Below are 25,452 nucleotides of genomic sequence, written 5' to 3' on the forward strand. Positions count from 1 at the left end.
AGACATTAAACTATACCACAGAGCAGAAGTAACAAAAATGATATGGTATTGGCACAGACCAATGATATAGAAGAGAAGACATAGAGACAAACCCACATGAATAACTCATACCAGACAAAGGAGCTAAAAACATACAATGGAGAAAAGATAGCCTGTTCAGCAAATGATGCTGGCAAAACTATAAATCCATATGCAGTAAAATGAAATTAAACCTCTATCTCTCACCCTGCACAAAACTCAACTCAAAATGAATCAAGGACCTAGGAATTAGACCAGAGAGGCTGCACCAAATAGAAGACAATGTAGGCCCGAATTTTTATCATGTTGGCTTAGGGTCAGACTTCCTTAACAAGACTCCCAAAGCACAAAAAATCAAAGCAAGAATCAATAAATGGGATGGACTCAAATGAAGAAGATTTTCTCAGCAAAGACAATTAATAATGTGAGAAGAGAGCCTACAGAGTGGGAGAAAATCTTTTCTATGAGTACTTCATATACATCACTTATCTCCAAAATTTATAAAGAACTTATAAAACTTTACACCAAAAATACAAAGAAACCAATCAATAAATGGGCCAAGGAACTGGACAGACATTTTACAGAAGACATATAGGTGATTAATAAGTATATGGAAAAAGTGCGTATAAGTATACGCACAGCAACTCTATAGGAAACTCTGAAAGGTAGATAAACATAGCACACTTAAGTATCTTAGAACCAAATGGGAAATCTGGTGGTGACATCCATGTGGAATTTTTTTTCTATCTCTCCTATATTCCAGCCTGGTATTACAATGGTTCAATGAAGTGGAACTGCCAATGGCACACACACAACAAAGTCTCAAGCCAGTTAGTTCTCTTTGACCAGAGGAGTGAGTGATCATCAAATGACTTATGTGTTGGAACTATCCAAAAAATACTTCAAAGAAGATATTATGACAATAGTCCAAGAAGGAAGGACAGCCACTCTTAAGTGAAAACAGACTTTCTCAGTAAATAAGCAATTATAAAAAAGAACCAAATGGGAATTTTACGTGAAACTTATAGTAAGAGAAATAATTTCACAGACTACTTCATCCACCAACAGTAAAATACACGTTCTCAGAAGCTTACATGGAATATTTACCAATAAAGACCATGTGTTAGGGCATGTGTTATGGTTGAATGGTACAGCACTTGGTTAGCAAGCATAAGATCCTTGGGTTTGCTACCCAGCATCACATAAAAATGAAAAAGAGGTCACTTAAAAGAATAGAAAACACACAAAGCATACTCTCAAACCAAAATGAAATTAAACTTGAAATCATTAATGAAAATATTCACTAGAAAAAATGAAACTATTGGGAAATTGAACATAAATAACATATCAAAAAAGAAGTTTCAAGAGAAATTAAAAATTCTTTGAATTGAGTGAATATAAAAATACAATCCATCAAAATTGGAGAGGTTCTATGAAAGCAAGGATGTGGACCATTTAGAGCAATAAATGTATCAATTTAAAAAGATCTAAAATCAAAATCTAAACATCTACCTTGAGAAACTAGAGAAAGAGCAAAATAAACCTACAGCAAGTAGATAGAATTAAAAGATCAGAAACCAATGAAATGGGGCTGGGACTATAGCTCAGTAGCAGAGCACTTGCCCCATATGTGTGAAGCACTGAGTTCAATCCTTAGTACCACACAAAAATAATAAAACAAAATAAAATAAAGGTATTCTGTTAACCTACAAGTATAAACTATAAAAAATTTAAAAAGAAAAAAATCAAAACACAAAACATCTTTTTCAAGATCAATAAAAGTTGAAAAACCTGTCACCATGCTAACCAAGAAGAGAGGAGTCACAAATTACATCACAAATGAAACAGGAGTCAAAACTAATGATCTCATGGATATTAACAGTAAAAATAAGAATATCATGCACAGCACTATGTTTACAATTTGATTTAGATTGATTTTTTAAAAGGTGCAATCTACCAAAATGCATACAAGGAAAAATAACCTCAATAGACCTGTACATGTATGTTAAAAACAGTGAATTAACAATATCTTCCAAAAGGAAAACATCAGATTCAGATGGTTCTATTAAATATTCAATAAAGAAATACCAATTTCTACAATGTCTACCAAGAAACAGAAGCAGAGGAAATGCTTCCTAACTCATCCTTTGAGGAAAGCATCACCCTAATACCCAAGTCAAATATTATTGCAAGGAAAAACAGACCAGTTTCTCTCATGACAACAAAAACAAAGTCCAACAACAAAATCCTCAACAAAATCAGGGTAGGGGGTGTAGCTAGTAGTACGGCACATGTTAAAAAGGCTGTGGGTTCAAGAAACTATGCAACCCCACGAATGAAACAGAATCAACACTACAGCTTATAGGCATAGGCAATGACTTTCTCAATAGGACCCCAAAAGCTCAGGAAATAATGCCAAGAATTAATAAATAGGACAGCATCAAATTAAAAGGCTTCTGCCCAGCAAAGGAAACAATTAGAAATGTGAAAAGAGAACCTAAATAATGGGTGAAAATATTTGCTAGCTACTCTTCTGATAATTTGTATCTATAATATTTAAAGATTTCACACTAAAAAAAAAAACCTTACACAAAACTTTACACCAAAATACCAAATAATCTTATTAATAGATGGGCAAACAAATTAAAGACACTAAAAAAAAAAAGGAAATACAAATGGCCAACAAATATAAGAAATAAGGTTCAACATTGTTAGCAATTTGGTAAATGCAAATCAAAACGACACTGAGATTTCATTCACACCAGTTGGAATAGCAGTCATCAAGAACAAAAATAATAATAAATCCTGGAGAGGATGTAGAGATAAAGGAAAATTTTACACTGTTGGTGGAACTGCAAATTTGTAAAACCACTGTGGAAATCAGTATTAAGTTTCCTTAGAAGACTAGGCATGGAAACACCACATGACCCAGCTATACCACACCTTGGAGTTTATTCAAAAAAATGGAACTGGAGACCCTTACATTAAGTGAAATAAGGAAAACTCAGAAGGTTAAGGATCATATGTCTCTCTCACATGCAGAAGCTAGAGAAGAAAGAAAGTAAAGGTGGAGGTGGGGGGAATCTCCTAAAAATCAAAGGGAGGTCAGTAGAGAAAAGGGGTCAAAGAGTGGGAGGTGGGGGGAAGGAGCTTGCCAGAGACTGATATTGGCTAAATTACATTAATATATTATATGCATCTATGAATATATAAAAAAAATCCCATTATGCACAAACTATAATTCACCAATTTTTAAAAAATGGGAGAAAAAAATCAATATATAAAATGAATTATACCACAGTAAAATTTACTACATTGATGGAAGTCTGCATGAATATGTGAAAACTGATTACAGCAATGTACTCATAAAAAAGCTGAAAGAATAATCCTAAGTTCATGTTAATAGTTACAGAAAAATCATTTGTCAATATCCAACACCATAATAAAAACTCTCCATAAATTATGAATATGGAACTCATTAAATTTGATAAAGAACATTGACCAAAAAAATTGCAGTTAACATGATATTTAACAGTGAGAAACTAGCTTTCTTATTAAGAACAATAGCAAGGTATGAATATTCCCTCATATCAGAAGATATATTAGAAATTCACAAGATACATTGAAATAAAAGGTGTAAAGATATAAAGATTGGAAAGGAAAAAATAAAACTGTCAGTGTTTACTGATGATATGATTGTAAATGTAAAAATAAAAAACACAAAGTATACACAATTTCCTGGAACTGCTAAGCAATAACAAGATTATGGGGTAAAAACTGAATACACAACAGTCAATTGCCAACTGGGTATGGTGTCACAAACCTGTAATCCCCAAATGACTCAGGAAGCTGAGGTAGGATTGCCTGGGTAATTTAGCAGGACCCTATCTCAAAATAAAAGTTTAAAAAGCAACAGTGATGTAGTTCTGTGATAGAGCCCTTGCCTAGCCCACACAAATCTCTTTTTTTCAATCCCTAGTACCACAACAATGGTACAACAATAAAATTTAAAAGAATTCTGAATTTTGAAATAATTTAAAAAAGATGAAAACAGTAATAAAAAATAAAAGGGATACATGCAACTAAAAATAAAATGATAAAAGTCTAACCATGACTATTACATTAAATAAATTATAAATTGCTTATACTTCAATAAAACAATATCCAATTAGATTTTTAAAGAAAATGCCAAAATTCAGTCCAAAGGAAATCATTATGATATAGGTGGTTAAAAAAAAAATTTACACCACACAAATACATACACTTAAGCACAAAAATACGATTAATATGATTGAGTTAATCTTTTTTACCAGATAAAGCAGATTCAAGAAAAATAACAAGGGATAAAGAAGAATGATCAAGACAAAGGAGTCAATTTTTCACTTCTGAAAGAGAGATGATTATAAATACACCCCTTCATAAAAACAAGAAAATCATTAACAAAGATGATCAAAATCAACTTCTTAACCAACCCTAGAAATTAATCAAATGGGGACTGGGGTTGTAGCTCAGTGGTAAAGCACCTGCCTAGCACATGTGGGGCAATGGGTTCAATTCTCAGCACTGCATATAAATAAATAAATGACCATTGATAACTAAAAGATATTAAAAAACTGAGCCCAAACACCATGTGATCAGTGGCTAATAGGGATGGAGATCAGGGATATAAGTGAGGACTTTTCAGGACAGTGAAATCACATTGTAGGACACTATAATGGTGTACACATTATTCATTAAGTACTTGTCCAAACTCATAGAAAGTACAAGACAAGGGGGAAAAATGTAAACTATAAACTTTGGGTAGTGATGCATGAATACAGGTTTTAGGATTGTAACAAATATGCCCCCATAGTACAGGATGTTAATGAGGGAGAAAATATCTATGTTGAGGGCAGGAGATACATGGATATCTCTGGTACCTTCCTATAAACTTAAATCTGCTCCAGAAAGTAAAGTCTACTTTAAAAAAAATCACTAGAAGGGGATCAAGAACAGATCTGACTGGCAAAAGAAATCAATAAGCTAGAGATAAATGAATTGAGATTATCTAGTGTGAGAAATCTAAAAAAAAAAAACCAGTGAAGAAAATTCAAAAAGGTTTCAACGACCTACATGATAACCATCTAGCATACCAATGTATGCATAATGGGAAACCCAGAAGGAGAGGAAAGGATAGAATATTTGAGTAATGTCCAAAAACATCCAAAAAGTCTTTATGAACTCCAACGGAGATACAATAAATAAGATACACACTTAAATTTATCACAGATAAACTATCAAAGGCTAAATATTAAGAGAACTTTCTTGAAAGCAGAAAGCTCATTCCATACAAGGGATGCTCAGTAAGATTAATAAAGGGCTAGGCTTCTAGCTCAGTGGTAGAGTGCTTGCCTAGCATGTGTAAAGCACTGGGTTTGATTCTCAGAACTACATATAAATAAATAAAATAAAGATTCATCAACAAATAATTTAAAGAATTAATAGGAAAGCCCTTACAGAAATCAGAGTCAGAAAACTGGTATAGGACTGAGGTTGTGTCTCAGTGTTACAGTGCTTGCCTAGCACATGTGAGGCACTGGGTCCAATCCTCAGTACCACATTAAAAAAATAAATAAAATTATGTATAACTACAACTAAAAAAGAAAAAGACAAGAAAACATTGGGATTACATATTCAAAGTGCTGAAAGAATGTGAACCAAGAGTTTTATATTCAGCAGAGGGGAGGATCCAAGATGGCGGTCTAGAGGGAGGCTGCGTTCCTTGTGCGCTCCCCAACGCCGGATTCAAGCAGAGGATATCTGTTTCTCACTGCCAGCAGATTGACCACAGAATGCCAGTAGAGAACCAGCTGCCTGCTGCTGCCTGGAGGTTCACTGTTACAGTATCTGCAGGTTTGATTACACATGGCTACTGCCATTTTGAGACAACAGCCAGGCCCTGTAGGACCCCTGGCCAGACTGACCAAGTCCCGTCTCCAGGATCCCTCAGCCCGACCGATCACTCCCTGCCTTTGGGGCCCTCACATCAAATGACTACTCCCTGCCACTAGGACCCCCAGACCAACTGACTGTGCCCTATCAATGGGAACCCAGACCAACTGATTGCACCCAGCCTCCTGGATCCCACAATGACACCAAACACACCCGACCTCCAGGACCACTACCAGACCAACTGCATCCTGTCTCCAGGACCTCCAGCTGACCACGTCCACCCTGAGCTGCAGCTCCCCATTTGCCAACACATTTGGAAGCCAGAGCAGCCATCTTGGATAATCCTGGAAGCCGCAGCTCCGATCTTCAGGTGGGGCAAATCCCATCCTGAGACACCTGATGGAGGCTTGAAGCTCATTGTCAGGTACCTCTCATACATCAGGCTACTGAACACTGGGAGGTTTCATTAGTATATGACTGTTATACAGTAGATTTTCTTTCTTCTCCTTTTTTAAAAAATATTTAAGTTTTTATTTCTTTACGTTTCTTGCTTTCTTTTCCTTCTGTTTACCTGTTCCCTCAGAGTTGCTTTCTCCCTTATGTACATGATGTTATTGTCCCCATAGGGCCTATTTGGTCTAGGATTGCACAGTGTCTGATTTGGGTACTGCTAATATTGATCTCCCCTTAAAGAAAGGGTTTTGGAAACCTATAGGGCCACTATAAGCCTATAGGGGGAAATCTGCAATACCCCAGATCAGCAGCGCTACAGGGGAAGATACATGAACAACATGAAAAAACAAGGGAAGAAAATGATCCAAACAAATCTAGATTCTATAGTAATAGAATCCAATGACAGTATGTTAGAAGAAATGTCAGGAAAGGACTTCAGATTATACATGATTAAGATGATTCGCGAAGCAAAGGAGGAGATAAGAGAGCAAATGCAGGCAATGAATGATAATACCAATAAGCTGAAAGAGCGCCTGCAGGAAGCAAAAGATCATTTCAACAAAGAGATAGAGATTCTCAAAAACAAACAAACAAACAAACAAACAAAAAAAAAAACCAGAAATCCTTGAAATGAAGGACACAATGAACCAAATAAAAAACTCAATGGAAAGCATCACCAACAGACTAGACCACTTGGAAGACAGAACCTCAGACAATGAAGATAAAATATTTAATCTTGAAAATAAAGTTGCCCAAATAGAGAAGATGGTAAGAAATCATGAACAGACTGTCCAAGAACTATGGGACATCATGAAAAGACCAAATTTAAGAATTATTGGGATTGAGGAAGGCACAGAGATACAAACCAAAGGAACGAACAACCTATTCAATAAAATAATATCAGAAAATTTTCCAAACTGGAAGAATGAAATGGAAAATCAAATACAAGAGGCTTACAGAACAACAAATGCACAGAATCACAACAGATCCACACCAAGGCACATTATAATGAAAATGTCTAACATTCAAAATAAAGATAGGATTTTGAAGGCTGCAAGAGAAAAGCATCAGATTACATATCCAGCACAACTACCATTTTTTAAAAAAAGAGAAATTAAAGTATCACAGATAAGCAGAAACTGAAAAATCTTGCTAGCAGACCTGTCCTATAAGAAGTAATAAATGTGTCCAGCAGGCTGAATTGAGAGAACATACAATGTAGATGGTAACGTGAATCCATATAGAACTATAAAGTATGTAAGTAATAACTCTAAGCAAAAAAAAAAAAAAAAAGAGAGAGAAAATTAGTAACTCCTTTCCCTGGCATTTTATAAGTCATAATTTGTAAAGATGCATATTATAACAATAACAGCAAACCAAACTTTACTGTTTTAACAGACTAAGAAACAGAAAATAGGGCTGGGGATATAGCTCAGTTGGTAGCATGCTTATCTTGCAAGCCAAAGGTCCTAGGTTTGACCCAGCACTGCAAAAAAAATTAAAAAATAAAAAATATATTAAAAATCAAAAATTACCAAACTTACTGAATGAAGCTAGAGCAATGCTTAGAGAAAAATTTAAAACTGTAAATGTTAAAAAACAAAGACAATAGGCCATTAATCTTCACATCATAAGAAGTTGGAAAAAAAGCAAACTAAATCCAAAGTAAGCAGAAGGAAGAAAATAAAAGAATAGAAAAGAAAAAATAGAGAATTTTGGAAAAACAACAAAGTTAAATCAAGAGATCAAGAAAGTATGGGGGCTGGGGTTGTAACTTCGTGGTGAAGTGCTTGCCTAGCATGTGTGAGGCACTGGATCTGATTCCTAGCACCACATATAAATAAAATAAGGGTCCATTGACAACTAAAAAAAGACTGAAAAAAAAAAGAATTATGAGGAGTGAAATCTGATGAAAGGTAGGCAGTCACAATTATGCTTGATAGCGTTCTTGGTAACTGACAGAATAAGCAGACAAAAAAACCATCAAAGATATGTAAGATCTGAATAACATAGTATAAACTAATTTGACCTAATTAACATTTATATAATACTCCACACACAAATACAGCAGACTACAAAATTCTTCTCAAGTGCACATGAAACAATCATGAAAACAAATCTCACTAAGCTCAAACAACTAAAATTATTCAAAATATTTATGAACCATAAACTAGCAATCAATAGCAATGTTATGTGGAAAATCACCAAGTATTTTTAACTAATGCACAGGTCAAGAAGAATAGCAAGGACAATAAAAAACCCTTAACTGAATGAAAAGTCAAAAGATCACCACAGAAACTTGTGGGATGCAGCTAAACAATGTTTACAGGGGAATTCTTGCATTAAATACTTATACAAAAATTACCACTGTGGACTTGGGTTGTAGCTCTGTGGTAGAGCATTTGCCTAGCACAGTAATGCACTGGGTTTGATCCTCAGCACAACATTAAATAAATAAATAAGATAAAATAAAATAATATAAAATAAAATAGAATAAAATAAAGGTTAAATTCTTTAAAATATTGGTCTGAATTTAAGCTTCTATTTTGAGAAACTAGAAATAGCTGGGCACAGTGGCACATACCTATAATCCTGGTGGCTTGGGAAGCTGAGTAAAGAGGATCACAAGTTCAAAGACAGTCTCAGCTTTAGGAACACCTTGTCTCTAAACAAAATATGAAAAAAGTCTGGGGATGTAGACTAGTGGTTAACTGTCTCTATGTACCATCCCTGGTAACAAATAAATAAATTAAATTAAAAAACAAAGGGCTGAGGATATGCCTCAGTGATTAAACATCCTGGGTTCAAACCCTGGTACAAAAATAATGCAAAAGAAGCCCAAGGCAAGAAGTAAACAATAAAGAACATACATCAATGAAATTTGACACAGAAATCAGACTAAATATCAATGAAGACAAAATATATTTCTACTGGTGGAAGGGAAAAAGTACTCATGAAATTGATGAACCTCTAACCAGATTAACCAAGAAAGAGCAAGGAAGACAAAAAGCAGAATATGTCTATACTGAACTTACAGATATTAAAAGACTAAAAAGAAATTTAAAGGAACAACTCTATGCACACAAATTTGACACCATTTCCTTGAAAGACACAAATTATCAAAATTCACTCAATAACTGGTAGATAACCTGAAGAGATACCCTACAGTTCTCTATTCATTTACTGTATTTTTTAAAAAATCATCACAAAACTTCATCTTTTATGATTCCTCTAGTAAACACTGCTGATCATTCAAGGAGAAATGGCTACAATTAACACAATGTCTTTCAGAAAACAACAGTACCAGGAATATTTTCCAATTCATTTTATGATATCAGTATTAACTCTTATGTAGAAGCTAAAGATAATACCAGGAAAAAAAAAAAACAAAAAACTACTGACCAATAGTCCTGATAAATATAAATACAAAAGTTATAACAAAATTTACTCAAACCTGAATGCATATAAAATTTATAATTAATATACCATGATTGAGGCTTCTTCCAGGAATGCAATGTTGGTTTCCTGAACATTCAAAAATCAATATCCTTCATAGATTTCATAAAAAGTTCCATGATTGCAACAATAGACGGAATAAGAAAATTTGACAAAATTGAATATCCATTTTAGGTAAAAACTTAAAACTCTGGGTGATAATGTCTTACTGTGGTTTCATCAATAATAACTAACATATAGTCATAACTTTCCATAGAAATTTTAAGAATTAGCTTATTTATATCTTCAAAGAATCCTGGTGAAGTTTTGACTGGCACTGCACCTTAAATCTATAGCTCAATTTTGGAAAATCTAATATCCTATTTTTTTCAGTGTACCAATTCATAAACAATATACCTCTCCACTTAGATTCACTCTGCTAGTCACACCCACCATTTCCATTTTCTAACATTCTACATCTTACTACATCAACAAAGTCAATGGAACCAAAAGGAAAACAATACATTCTTACCTGAGCTTCCTGAATTTTTTGAAGTTCTGACAAATTCTTCCCCATTTCCATTGTCCTCATCAGTATCACCACAGACTCCACAAAAAAAAAAAAAAAAAAAAAAAAAAAAAAATGTAGGTGGAAGCTTTAATGAATCTGCTTTTGCTTTCTCTTCAACTGTTGGCTTCTTTTCCCAATAATAACATATTCTTTCTCATTATCTGAAAAATCCATAAAGCACAAGGAAAAGAAAAGATAAAATTAGATGAAGTCCAACTACTCTACAACAATGATCAGCTTTTCACTGGACCTCAATGTAATCCAAAGACCCAGAAAACAAGCCCTATGGATACTAATGGAGAACAAGGATCACTAGGAGACCTACATTTTTTATGTAGCATTATTGTTCAAATATTTTAAATCACCAGGAACAAGATTATGTTAAAAAATAAAATAAATTATTATTGATCATCAGGTCAGGAGGTTCCTTTCAAATAGATGATTTGTTTAAGAAAAATCTAATTAGTCATTTAAACTTAACATACCTGTTAGATTTTCTTCTAATGGCCTATGTTTTCCTAAGTTATCCAGATAGTTTTCCATTAAGTTTCTTGACAGCCATTTCAAAATCTTCATCTTAATGTAAAAACAAGTATTACTAATAATTAGTTTCAAGGGTTTTCCAAGCCACAAACCTAAAAATTATCTCCATTGTTTCTTTCATTCTCCATATGGAAACAGTCCATTTTGCCAATAGAAAATCCATAAGGCCTCTCCTGCTGTTGGAGTTTTCAGTTGTACTTTACTCATGTTTGAGCTGCCTTGCTCAAACTTTAGAACAGCTATAATACAGCTTCTAATCTCCTTTTCCCATAACTCAATCCTCTACACCACTGCCCAACTGATTCCAGTAGTTGACAGTGTCAATCAACACTTTTCTGTTCGCTTTTTTGTTTTTATTTTTGCAGTAGTGGGGATTTGCACATGCTAGACAGGAACTCTGTGATTCAGCTACATTCCTAGTTCCAACAGGTACTTTATAAAGCTCCTTTATTCCTACATGCAAAAATGACATGATTTGGGGAGATCCAAGATGGTGGACTAGAGGCTGACTGCATCTCCCATTGCTCCAGAACTCAGGATCCAAGAAGGGGAGGTACTGAGACACTCGGACCAACACAGTGCCACAGGGTGAATCTCTCCCACTGGATGAAGCTCGGACCAGGTGGCAGGCCCGGACAGGGGACAGCTTCTCAGAGCACGGCAGGGCAGCAAGAGTCTTCCCTGAGCAGCCCTGCTTTCTCGGGTGGCAGGTGCGATACACAGCCAGGTTCTAGGAGAAGGCCCACCCAGTGAGAGATTTTCTGCACAGAGCCAACACTAAGCTCTGAACCCAGCGTCAGGCCCTGGGCCATAGCCGGCTCCTCAGACCACGGCAGGGCAGCGAGAGACTTCCCCAAGCAGTCCTGTTCCCTCTGGTGGCAGGCGTGATCCGCAGCCAGTTTCTTGGAGCAGGCCCACCCAGGGAGAGCTTTTCTGCCCAAAACCAACCCCAAGACCTGAACCCAGCGGCAGGCCCCGGCCCATAGGTGGCTTCTCAAACCAGGGAAAGGCAGTGAGAGACTTCCCCTAGCAGCCATGCTCCCTCCCACGGCAGGCCTGGTCCAGAGCCAGGTTCTCAAAGGAGGCCCACCCAGTGAGAATTTTTCCATACAGAGTCAACCCCAAACCCAGGACCTAGGAGTGGGACCCAGCCTGCAAGGGGCTTCTGGGAACAGAGCAGGGCAGCGAGAGGCTTTCCCAGGCAGTCTGGCTCCCTCCGGTGGCAGGGGGCGTCCACAGCCAGCTTCTTGGAGCAGGCCAACCCAATGAGAGCTTTTCCACACAGAGCCAATCCCAAGCCCTGAACCCAGTGGCAGGACCAGGACCCCAGGCAGCTTCTGGAACCAAGGCAGGACATGGCTCCCTCAGGCGGGGGCAGGCGCTGTCTATAGCCAGCTTCCAGGAGCAGGACTACTCAGTGAGAGGATTTCCATGCAGAACCACCCCAGCCCTGGACCCAGTAGCGGGTAGGGGCAGCTTTCTTTGGAAGGACCAGTGAGTGTTGCCAGTAGTCTCACACCCCCATGCAGCACAATAATAATGGTCTATGCCTCCGCACGTCCTTGCCATATTCCGTGACCTCCCATCATGGGGGCAGACATAGAAAGGGGTCTGTTTTAGATTGTCACAGGAGCGTGGGTAGCTATATCCTGGGCCATACCCTTCAACTAGGCGGTATTCTGTTCCCCCAAAAGGCCTGGGTGATGTTGGCCAACATCTACGGGCTTCCTCAGAAGTCAGGGTAGGGATGTCCCAATTATGTAACCCAGCTACTAAGGTGCAGATGTCTGGGGTTAGGGACGGCCACCAAGCCCAAAGGGGTTTCTCCCTGGTGGTGCTCCATATTATATCTCCAGTCTGGGAGAGGACTTGCCATGTTAGTCATTGGGGGGCATGAGGGTTGGGGCTACTTATCGGCAGTAGGTGCGTCAACAGGAGCAGGAACACGGTGGATGCGGAGCTTGAGGGAGTTGTCCAATTTTTCCACTTTCCACGTTGGGTCTGGTGGTGGTGCAGGCTTGACATGTGAAGCCTGAATCCAGGCGGCGATGCCATCGAAATTTACAGCAGTTGGAGTAGTAAGTAGCACTATGTATGGTCTTTTCCACCTTGGTTCCAGACTGGCCACACGGTGACGCCGGATGTACACTGAGTCTCCGACCTGGAACTGATGAGGTATCTGAAGGTCTCCAGGCTTGTAGGCCTCAACCAACCGATTCCACACCTCCCTCTGCACAGTCTCAAGGGCTTTTAATCTGGTTTAAAGAGATTGAGAGGGATAAGATTCTGGGGAAGGAAGGTGTTGTATGGTAATGAGTGGGGGGTGAGTTCCATAAAGGATTTCAAAAGGAGTTAGCTTGAGGGAGCCAGGGGTATTGTGCACCTGAAACAAAGCAAAGGGAAGGAGAACTGTCCAGTCTGTTATGCCAGTCTCTAAGGATAATTTAGTCATGACCTTTTTTAAAGTTCTATTCATTCTTTCTACCTGCCCTGAGCTTTGGGGCCTATAAGCACAATGTAATTTCCAATTAAGCCCCAGGATTTTGGTCAGTCTCTGACTTACCTGGGCAACAAATGCAGGGCCGTTGTCTGACCCGATTACCTTGGGCACCCCAAACCTTGAAAGATATCTTCTAGTATTGTTTTGGCCACCACCTGAGCAGTCTCCTTCTTGGTAGGAAAGGCTTCAACCCATGCTGAAAATGTATCTATGAATACTAATAAGTATCTATATCCATACCTGGCTGGTTTTACCTCAGTAAAGTCCACTTCCCAGTAACTCCCAGGACAGTCTCCTTGGAGCTGTTTGCCATGAGGTAGCTTGCTGGGCCGGGCATTCACCATCTGGCAAGGCTTGCATTCTTTTACAGTTGTATCTGCAAGCTCCCCGAGCTTCATGATGTAATACAGTGAAGACTGGACAAGAGTTTTTAAATGGTTTGGGCCCAGATGTGTTAACTTGTGAAGGTGTCTGAGAAAAATGATTGCCTGTTTTTCAGGGAGAATTCTTTTTCCTTCTGAAGTTTCCCTGATTCCCTCTGGAGTCTCTAAGCGAAATCCTAATCTGTCCATTTCCTTAAGGTCTAGTTCTGAATATTCAAGGTTCTTAATAGAGGGGTATACCGCATCCTTAGGGTGAGACATCAGTTTTTCCCCCGACAAGGATAGGATATTAAGTCCTTGAGCCACCCGCTTGGCTTCCCTGTCAGCCCTTTGGTTCCCTCTGGCAACTTTTGACCCCACTTTTTGGTGTCCGGGGCAGTGAATAATCGCTACTTTCTTAGGAAGGTGAATGGCCTCTAACAGGCTTAGAATTTCTTCTTTATTTTTGATTTCCTTCCCTGCCAAGGTCAGTAGCCCCCACTGCCGGTAGGTGGCCCCATGGACATGGGCAGTAGTGAAGGCATACCTGCTGTCAGTGTAGATGTTAATTTTTCTCCCTTCTGCCAACCACAGAGCCTGAGTCAGAGCTAGTAACTCAGCCTTCTGAATTGACGTCCCCTCGGGTAGGCTGCTTGCCCAGATAGTTTGTTCATCATCTTCATCATCCACTACCGCCTCCCTGGCTACCCTTTTACCTTCTATTATGTAGCTGCTTCCATCAGTGAACCAGGTCAGCTAAGCATCTGGTAAGGGCTGGTCTTGGAGGTCCCTTCAGGTCCCCATTTCTTCTGCCAGTATCTCTTGGCAGGTATGCAGCACACTCTCCTGGGTGGACGTGTCAGGTAGTAGGGTAGCTGGGTTGAGGATGGCAGACGGCCTGAACTGGATCCTGTCTCCATTCAGTAGGAGACTCTGGTAATGCATCATGTGGGCGTTGGACAGCCACTGTTCAGGGGGCTGTCTGATGATGCTCTCCAGGGAGTGAGGGGCAATGACCGTTAGCTATTGTCCCATAGTTAATTTGTCAGCATCTTTCACCAATACTGCCACTGCTGCCACGGACCTCAGACAGGCAGGCCAGCCACTAGCAACAGGGTCTAGCTTCATGAAGAGGTAGGCTACCGGCCTCTTCCATGGCCCTAGAGGCTGGGTTAGCACCCCTCGGTCTACCCCCTTCCTCTCATTCACAAATAGGACGAAGGGCTTTGCTACGTCTGGCAATGCCAGGGCTGGGGCAGACAGTAATGCCTTCTTGATGTCATCAAAGGCCTGCTGGTGGTCATTACCCCACTCCAAATGAGGCACCTTCTCTAGTCAGAGGATAGAGGGGAGCTGCCAGGGTAGCAAACCCGAGGACCCACAGGTGGCAAAACCCCCCAGTCCCTAAAAATTCTCACACCTGACAGGGTGAGCGAGGAACGGGTATCTGAGTCACAGTTTTTTTTCTGGCCTCCGTTAGCCATCTCTGCCCCCCTTTGAGGGCGTACCCCAGGTATGTTACCTCCTTTTGGCAGATCTGGGCCTTCTTGGCGGAGGCCCGATATCCTAAGCGGGCAAGTTCTTTTAGCAGTAGTCCCGTGCCCTGTTGGCATTCCTCCTCTGTGGCCTTGGCCAGTAGTAAGTCATCTACATACTGCAGAAGATTTACCTGGGGATGGCTGGCACGGAAATGGGCTAAATCTTGGTGGAGAGCTTCATCGAAGAGGGTCAGGGTATTCTTGAATCCCTGGGGTAGTCGGGTCCAAGTCAATTGTCCTGTTGTCCCAGAGTCAGGATCCCTCCAGTCGAATGTGAAGATGTTTTGACTGGAAGGGTGTAGTTGCAGGCAGAAGAAAGCATCATTTAAGTCCAAGACAGTGTCCTGTTCCAGCCATTTCGGCCCATGCCCCTTGATACCTGTTCAACCAGTTATTTATGTGACATATTTTTGCTCCCTGTCTCTCAAAAAGTCTGTATTCATCATCCAGGCGCATAGTCAGGGCAGTAGTTATTCTCTTGCTTCCGGTCACTTGTGGGCCATCAGGGGTGAAGGTAATCTGAGCTCCCATTTTGGTTAGGAGGTCTCTCCCAAGTACAGGTGCAGGGCACTCGGGGATGACTAGAAATGAGTGGGTTACCCGTCCCATTTCTAAGTCTACCGTTCTTCGGGTAGTCCATGAGTACTGCCGGTGCCCTGTAGCTCCCATGACCCACGATTTCTTGTGGGAGATGGGCCCAGACTGTTCAAGCAGGACCGAGTGTTGAGCCCCAGTATCTACTAAGAACTCAACTGACTTCCCCTCCACCTCTAGTTGTTACCCTAGGCTTGGGGAGGGGTTCTGAGCCCCGTCCCCGCTAATCTTCTTCTTCTTCTAGGGCTAATACTTTCTTGGAGGGCCCGGTCTTCTTCTTAGGACACTCTCTAGCCCAGTGACCTCTCTCCTTGCAGTAGGCACACTGATCCTTGTCTAATGGAGTGTGGTTGCCCAGGTTGCCTGACCCTTTTTTAGCCCTGCCTTGTGTTTGTTCCTGGCCTCTCTCACCTACTACTGCGGCCAAAATCCATGGTAGGTTCTTCTCCTGCTTACGATCTCTTTGGTTTTCTCTTTCCTCTCTCTCTTTTTCTATACTTTGCTCCTTCTCTTCCTCAGTTTCCCTCTTATGATACACTTTTTCTGCCTCCTTAACTAAATCCTGTAGGGTATAATCTTGTAATCCTTCTATTCTCTGCAACTTTCTCTTAATATCTTTTGCTGACTGCCCTATAAAAGCCATGGCCACAGAAGCCCTTTGCCCCTCAGAGGTAGGGTCAAACGGGGTGTAGCGCCTGAAAGCTTTCATTAGGCGCTCATGAAATACTGTCGGGGGTTCCATGGCCCCCTGGATAACCTCTCTTACCTTAGCCAAATTAGTGGGGCGTCTCGCTGCCCCATGGAGGCTGGCCACTAGAGTCTGGTGATAGACTGTCGCTCCCTTCCTTCTTCTGTGTTGAAATCTCAGTCAGGCCTGGAGAGGGGGAAGGCAGTTTCAATGATGTTGGGGAGCTGGGTAGTTCATCCATCTGCTCCTGATACATTCTTCCTTGCCTCCAATAAAATGCTCTCCCTCTCCTCAGTAGTGGAAAGGGTCTGCAGTAGCTGCTGGCAATCATCCCATGTGGGTTGATGAGAGAACATTAAAGACTCCACCAGCGTGGTTAAGCGCTGGGGGTCCTCTGAAAAGGGAGGATGAATAGTTTTCCAGTTATACAAGTCTGCAGAGGAGAAAGGCAAGTACTGGAGGGTCTGAAGAGGAGCTGGTCCACCATCCATTGCCAATGGCGGGGGCCCATAAGCCCTTAAGGGAAGGTCAACAGTGGTGTCGGGAGTTACTCCACGGCGGCTCCTGGTACCCCGTGCAGGCCCCGTGGCGCCCTGTGTAGGCCCCGGCAGAGACTCATTAAGGGGAGCAGAGGGGGCGACTGCAGGGGCCAGTGGTTCTTCTGTCTCTTCCTGACCCCCTACGGGGACCGAGGCGGGAGGGTATGAGGGAGGTGAGTCAAGGAGAAGGTGGTCAGCCTGGATTTTGGGATAAATCTTCTTGGGGGTTTTTGAGTGACTGGATTTCCCCCAAGAATTGGGAGATTGGGCAGCTAGGATCTGTGCGGCTGGCCAGAGCTTGGATTTTGCAACCCAAGGTCGAATCCAGGGAGGTGGATTTTGCACCAGATCCTGCCAGACCACGATGTAAGGCTGCTGATTCAGATGGTCTCCAGGATCCTTCTGAAAAACAATCTCTTTAACAGCAAGAATGATAGATAGATTAAAGGTCCCTTTTGCTGGCCATCCTACATTAAAAGCAGGCCATTCTGAGGAGCAGAAAGTCCGCCTTGGGCCTTTCTTGATCTCAACTGATAGGTTGTGACCTCTTCCCTTAACTTCAGCCCAATGGTCTAATGTCAGACTAAGAGGGGTTGTCACAGTCTGTCCCATCGTCAGTTCGTCAGTCGTTAGAAACACAAACAACAAAAATAACAACAAAAATGCTACAGACATGAGGACCCACCTACTCTACCTTGTCTGCCACAAACATAGAACAGAACCAGAACCAGACGGGCGCCAATCACTGATCCACCAATTGAACCCGATCAGCACCCTTACCGATGGAGACTACCAGGTGTCCCTGGCTCTCCTCCACCCTTAGGGTGTCCCCCAGGGCTGCAACCTGTGGCCCTCCAGGCACGTCTACCGATCACTGTTCGGCCACTCTCACAAGTCACGAACGGCTGCCACCAAAACCAAAAGTGCGCTCACAAAACCAGACCAACTAACAAAACACAAGACAAAGACAGACAACTTTGGGGTACCCCTTCTTACCTCCAAGGTCGACTCTGCGGATGAGGGGGGCCTTCTTATCCCGGGCGAGCCCCCAAATGTAGGACCCCCAAAAAGGAGACCCCAACTCTATCCCTCGGATCGACGGCAACCCCAAACAACCACAGGAGGCGTCACTTGATGCGAACAGCAAGAGGTGTTTATTCCAGCGTGCCAGGACCCAACTCGTGACTCACACAGGAGTCCAGGAGTCGAGTCCCTAGCAGAAAATCTTACAAGTCTATAAAGGCAGAAAACCACACATCGGGAGGGGTCGCACATGAAAGGGAGAAAAAGGGAAAAAAAAGAAAAAAGGGGGAACAAAGCTGCCGGGAAATTCCAAAGGGGGTCTGAGTTGTCTGATAAAATACAATATGTTTTACAACAGGGCGTAGATGCTGGTCAATAATTTCTGGTAATCCTACTGTTTGAGCACTATCTAGCTATCTGGCTCAATTTACTCTTTTACTCTCTGTTGGGGCTGTTTCTTGGAACAGCTTTAGGGGCTTTGTTCTCATTACTGGGAGGGAGACCTTAGGGAGTTGAGACAATGGGAGGGAGACATTAGGGAGTTGAGATAAAACAGCATAAAATAATGTCCATTCTTTCAATACGATTATGGTTAAGCAACTGTTAGAGTATTGTACTACGTTACAGGGTCTAAATTTTTCTTTAAAAACTAAATGTGGTAATATAAAAGTGTCAAGGTAATTGTGAAATGGTTACTCTTTGTATATTAAATGTGTTCATATTTTCCAGGTATACAAGTTTTTAAAGCAGAGAATTTATCAAGCTGCTACTCTCCAAACTAAACTTGTCTGTAATGGTAATTTTAAACTTACAAAGAGTAAATTTTATTGGAGATTTATTTCTATCATTTAATGTTGTATTATAGGACCTGTCATCAATGGGGTATATGTAAAATTTGTTAAATGTATTTCTGAAGGTTATTGAGAGCCTGATTAGTTCAAAGGTTAAACATAAAAACATTTTGTCATTTTGCCACACAAAAGGAAAGTTAAAAGCTCTCTCAGCATTTCTTTAATTCATGTTTAGATACAATGTTAAATTGTGTTAACTAATGTTCATATAGACTCAGGAGTCAATATATGTAAACTTCTTAAAATGACATTTAAGAATGTAATATGCACTAGCAAAATGGGACAATAGTGATTGAGATTGGGGTCTCTGACCTCATGACTTTGGACAGTGGACTTCCTTGAGAGCTACACAGAGCCCCTAACATTGTACTTTGCAACTCTACCATCTTAGATCTACAGGCTCAACTTGATTCCTTGGCCATTGTTGTCCTGCAAAATTGTCGTGGTTTGGATCTGCTAAAGGTGAAGGAAGGAAGGCTTTGCCTGTTGCTTGGTGAGAAGTGCTGTTTCTACGCCAACCACTCTGGCATTGTACAAGATTAAATCAAAAACCTACAAGAAGATCTGGAACATTGTAGAGCTCCACTCTAATTTCCTTTGGACTAGGTTACACGGGTGGCTCCCCTACCTCCTCCCACTTAAGGGACCACTAATCACCATTATCCTTGTGTTCACCTTTGGGCCTTGCATAATCAGTAGACTTATCCATTTACTGAAAAGCTAGGCTAAGTCTGTGCAGCTCATGGTGGTCCGACAGCATTATACTGCCCTTCATAATGATGATTGGGAGCTCTATAGGATCATGGATCACTCGTATCAACACACTGGGGCCTAAGTGTCTCTCCCTTAAGCCCTGCTCCTCCTGAGGGGCCCACCTGAAGTGCTAAGGTGGTAGTCAATGACAGGTAAGATTCATGGGGAGCTCATACCCACCTAAGACAGGAAATGAGGGCTAGAGCCTCATTGTCCAATGACGGGTAAGAATTTTGCTCTGCCATGGATAACCTAAGCCAGGCACACCTTCAAGTAAGGTGGACCCCCAAACTGCTAGGGTGATGGTCCATGACGGGTAGACCTTTCCAGGGCCAACCTAAGACAGACACACCCTTAATATAATACAAAACAGGGGGATGTGTTGGGACTAATGACACGTTAACTAACTCAGGCTGACTCCTTACTCCCTGGCAAGTGAGCAAGATCAAGGCCTCAAAGGCGGTTTCAATAGTTAGGAATGATGAATCAGACCACTGTCAGGGATTGGTTAACAATAGTTCCGTGAACGTGATCAGCTCGTGCTTGCCATGTAGTCCTATGGGACTCTCGCCTGTGTGAACCCCCCATGCCTTGCTGACCTTTAAGCTGATTGGTTCCCGCCTAGCCCCCACCCTACATAAAAGCTGTGTGATTTCCTCAATAAATGAGTTCCTGCTGTGACAAGTCTCCCTGACGCATCTGATTGTCCTCTGCATGGAGGGCTGGGAGCGGTTGGTCAGTCGGACTTACCTATCCCGGTCTGACCTTGTTGGGGAGTGTCCCCTTCCCTTGTCGCTGGTTGAGAAGAGCAAGGGGGTTTAAGACCCTGATGATTTTTCTCCATAATTTTATTTTGAGATGAGGTCTCACTAAGTCACACAGGCTGGCCTGGAGTTTGTGATCCTTCTGCCTCAGCCTTCTGAATTGTTGAGATGATAGTTGTGGCCACCATGCCAGGCATTTAAAAGTTTCTCATGGATCAAAAAATTAATGCTGGTGAGTGTGGAACCTTCAGGCTACTCATGGCACCAAAACTCTCCTATTTTGGAAAAAAACAACAAGAGAGGCTTGACTTGATGTAGTGGGTCCTCTCCAGCTATGACCCAGTTTCCTACCCATCTTCACGGCCAAACCTTAGAGTTTCCTTCTCTACCAGTCCTCTGAATGACAATGAGGTTATTGTTAAAAAGATGAAGGCCCCCAGCCCCTCCTTTCAACACTGCTTTCTAAACAGAGACTTCCTCTGGCCCCTCCACAGGGCAGGTTGCTGTTGGTCTATCCTCTGTTTGCCTTCACTGGAAAGTCTCCTTACCACTTCATTCTGAAGGGTGTTGCCACTTGGAGAATTATGTGAGGAGGGACTAGGGGATATCAGCAGGAAGAAAACACCCAGTAAACACAAGTGCTTGTTCATACAACAGGCTCTCCTCTCCTCGAGTCTATTCATTTGATGAATGAGGCAAAACCCACAGCACCATCTGATGCAGGAAATTTAGAACCAGGAAACCCCAAGCAAGGAAATTCCTGTCAATATCACATCAAGACTTTCTTAGACACAGACAAGGTCACTGTCAACTTGTATTGGAAGACAGACATCAACAGCTCAAAGAGTTTGAAAACCAGAATGAGGTGGAGGAGCTGGTCTATCAACTAGACTTCCAGACTCATTGCATGACCACAGTCAGAAAGAACAATGGTGAAGGTGGACAGAGGGAGAGACATGGGTTCAACAGGCTGGAACAGAGCCTCAGGAGGGGGCCAGAGAAATGGGCCAGCTGAGTCTGCACAAAGTCAAGGGAACAATTCAGTGAAAGAATGGCAGCTTGGTCAACAGTAGTACAGTATAGCAGGTAACGTCCACTGGAAAAAGGAAATGCTCTATGTCTCAAACTTATACAAAAATTAAAGTGGGCCATGGACCTGGGGGAAAGCACAGCCCTGTGAGATGCACAGTGTGTTGGTCAGCCCTTCCCCACTGTGACCACCACACCTTCCTAGTGCACCTCTGAGAAGTCAGAGTTTATTGGACTCATGATCTCACAGTGTGGTTGGCCAACTCTGCTGAAGAAACCTCATAGAGAATGAGCAGGAAAGAGGAATGGTACTCAGGTTTGCAACCAGAGGGAAGGGATAGAGAGACAGACAGGCAGTCAGGGCCTTACAGATCCCCCAGGCCACACCCTAGGACCCAATTTCCCTAGCCAAACCCAACTTGCTTCTCATTTCCAACACCTCCAAGCAAATCCATTCAAGTCATAAGTTATAGATTTTGCCCACAGTGGGGCTGGACTTCAAGACTTCACTCATGTTATGCAGATGTTCTAAAACTGAGCTATAACCCAGCCTGTTCCATTCAAACTATTAACCCATTATGTGGGTTAATCAACTGAAGAGATTAGAATCCCTGAAATCTAGTTTTTTTCACCTCTGAACACTGCAGCACAGACACCTGAGGTTTGGGGGATATTATAGATCCAAACCATACCATTTATGAAAATATAACTAACAATATGGGGAAATCCTGGGAACCCAGTGTTAAGCAAAGCATGTCCCAGATTTGTCACTGAAGTGCAATCTAGGAAAAGAAAGATTACAAAATTGATAAACTTCTGCTCAGTTAAATCCCTGGTTCAATGGATAAAAATAAAAGTAACACAGTGAACAAAAATGCAGCTGGGTGGTCATGCCTGTTATCCTCAAAAGTTAGGAGGGTGAGACAGGAGGATCACCTTAGCCTCAATTCAAGGACACTCAGCACTTAGTGTGACACCAACTTAAAAGTAAAGTAATGCTGTTTGCTTTGTTTCTTTGTTGTAGGTACCTGGGAATCCAACCCAGGACCACTGGCTACCTAAGCATATGCACAATCGTGGCTGAGCTATTCCTCCCACCATCAGCCATCGTGTGTTTTCTTCTATGGAGGTCCAGCTGTGCCCGAGGAAGAAAGATTGGAACGGCGGAGGCTGGAGGAGGGGGTTAGAGTTAGGGTTAGTGTTAGGAGGTGGTCCCCTCTTTTTTTTTTTTTTTCTTTTATTTATTTGATCTTTATCTGATTACTATTGTTTTTGGTTACTGGGGATCGAGCCACATCCCCAGCCCTTCTTATTTATTGACTTGTTTAAATCATTGTGAGGGTGCGTATGGATGAACACATGACATTTATTTCATTTCATCTTATTTCATTTCACTTTACTTTGTTTATGTATTTTTAATGTGGTGCTGAACATTGAACCCAATGCCTCACATGTGCAGTGCCACTCAAGGGCTTTACCACTGAGCCACGATTCCAGTTCCCCAACTTTTTATTTTTTTGCTTTGAAACCGGGTCTCACTAAGTTGCATAGGGACTCACTAACTCAATTGCTGAGGATAGCCTTGAACCATCATCCCCCAATCTTCCGAGTCCCTGGGATGTCAGGCTGGTGTAGGCATGGACCACCATGCCTGGTTATATTTTTTCTCATATACAGTGCTAGAGGAACAGAGACACACCTCTTTTGCCCCTGGTATTGGATCAGGTTCCTCAGCTTTGCTTCACCATGTCCCCACCCAGAGGATGCCCTGGGTGGCTTTTCGCAGAAAATCCCTGCATTTCTCACTGTTTCCGTCACCACCAGAGGTCCTTAATAAAACCCTTCTACCCCTGAAAGTGAGACCCTGTCCCTAAATACATTGAGAACTAGGACTGGGGATGTGTCTCAGTGGTCGAGTTCCCCTGAGTTCAATCCCCGACCGGGCATTGAGGAGTTTTGCAACATGCCATGTCAAAATAAGCCCGATTGGTTTGTTGATTCTCTGAAGCTGAAATCACTAAACCAATTGGAAATTTACCAAAAGTACACCAAACCCTGTGTTCAATCCCAGGGTAGTGTGGGGGAGCCAGGGGGGAGACCAAATCTGTGTTCTTCCCTTGGTTGCATTGGGTGAGGATATCCTGTTCATGGCCTGCAACATGTATGATAAAGGAGATAAGAAAAGTGACCCTTTCTAATTATCTCCCCCCCATCACTCACTCAGACTCTCCCCAGCAGGGCTGGCTGAGACACAACAGGACAGAAATCAAACCTCAATAAGCTCAGGAAGACTCCCCTGTAAGTGCAGGGGACAGTGAATCATCTATTGTTGGGTACCCCACCCAAAAAGGGGCGGAGGATAATCTCATGGGACCGCACACTGAGTGCCTTACCCACCCAGGATTGAGTAGGGGGCGAGTTCTCTTGACCCGGTAGATCCATACCGATCCCTTAAGGATGGATCAGTCACCCTCTGGGGTCCCTCTTTTGGGATGACTTCCTCCCCCCTTGGGGAAGCCCATTTTCCTTCTATTACACTAAAGAATCCTGTTACTTGGCTATCACCCTTGTGTCTATGGATTTTGTTTTTACCAGCTCGTGAGACAAAGTACCCAACACCACATCCTGTGCTACAACATTGAATTCTTAGTAATGTACCTATAAAGTGCCCTCCTAATCAGGCTCCCCAAAGGTAAGGACTTTGGTTGATTTTGCCTTTAACTTACATTTTTGGGTTTCTGTTTAGACTGTGACTGAAAGCAACTTCCCTTTGTTTCACCTCTGAGGTAAACATCTGCTCCATGATGGACAAACACAAGTAAAAGGGGATAGAATGCTGAGAAAAGGAAGCAGCCACTTGGACAGTGGCCATCAAAAGATATATAACATGTAGAAAACATATATATGTGTTGGAGGCTGCTGCCCTGTAAGGCCCGCAGTGGTGGCTGGCCTCGCCCTAAGATGACGCCGAGAAGCCCAGCTGCAAGTGCTTTCTATTGGCTGACTGATCTCCTCTGCGTCCGTGCTTAGCTCGTGATCAGTACATGTCCTAATTACCCACCATTAAGTTATGTAAACATATATATGTACACATATATAGAAAACATGTGTATGCATATATATAAGCATATATATATATATATATATATGTCATTTAGAGAGGAGGGTGAGCGAAGTCCTCCTTCCTTCCTTCCTTCCTTCCTTCCTTCCTTCCTTCCTTCTTTCCTTCCTTTCTTTAGTTGGTATGTGGTGCTGAGGATGGATCCCAGTGCTCCGCATGTGCGAGGCCAGCGCTAGAGCGCGGTACCACTGAGCTACGACCCCAGCCTGGACAGTGAAATCTTTTAACACTTTGAACAGATTTAAAGTTTTCTAAACCCAATACAAAACCCAAAAGTGATAAAATGGGAGCTGGGAAGCGGAGCTCAGTGGCAAAGGATTTCACCTGACTTGTGCAGGCATTAGGCCCTCCCTGGGTTTGTTTTCTGTGGGGGGCGGGGGTGGAGGGAGGGAGGGAGGGAGGGAGGGATAAATAAAGAAGAAAGGCTGAAGGTGTGGCCCAGCGATCTAGAGCATTTTCGGAGCGTGCACAAAACCTGGAATTTCTGCCCCACCAGCATAGCATCACAGAGGAGAATAAAGTAAAGAAGGAACAGCAATAAATAAACAGACAAACAACATAAAATACGATAAAATTTAAAAAGGCAATACAATCTCCTGAACAGGTGAGGTCCTCAGGGCTGCAAAAGATGGCAAGGGACCTACTGTTGTTCGAGCAAATCAAGGCAACTGTCTTTGTGTTGCAAATCAAGTGATCACAAAGACAAAAGCACTTGTCTCAGAGTGCCTGAGGGGAAATG

The sequence above is a fragment of the Sciurus vulgaris genome, assembly GCF_902686455.1.
Source record: "Sciurus vulgaris genome assembly, contig: HiC_scaffold_629_arrow_ctg1, whole genome shotgun sequence".
Taxonomy (NCBI): domain Eukaryota; kingdom Metazoa; phylum Chordata; class Mammalia; order Rodentia; family Sciuridae; genus Sciurus; species Sciurus vulgaris.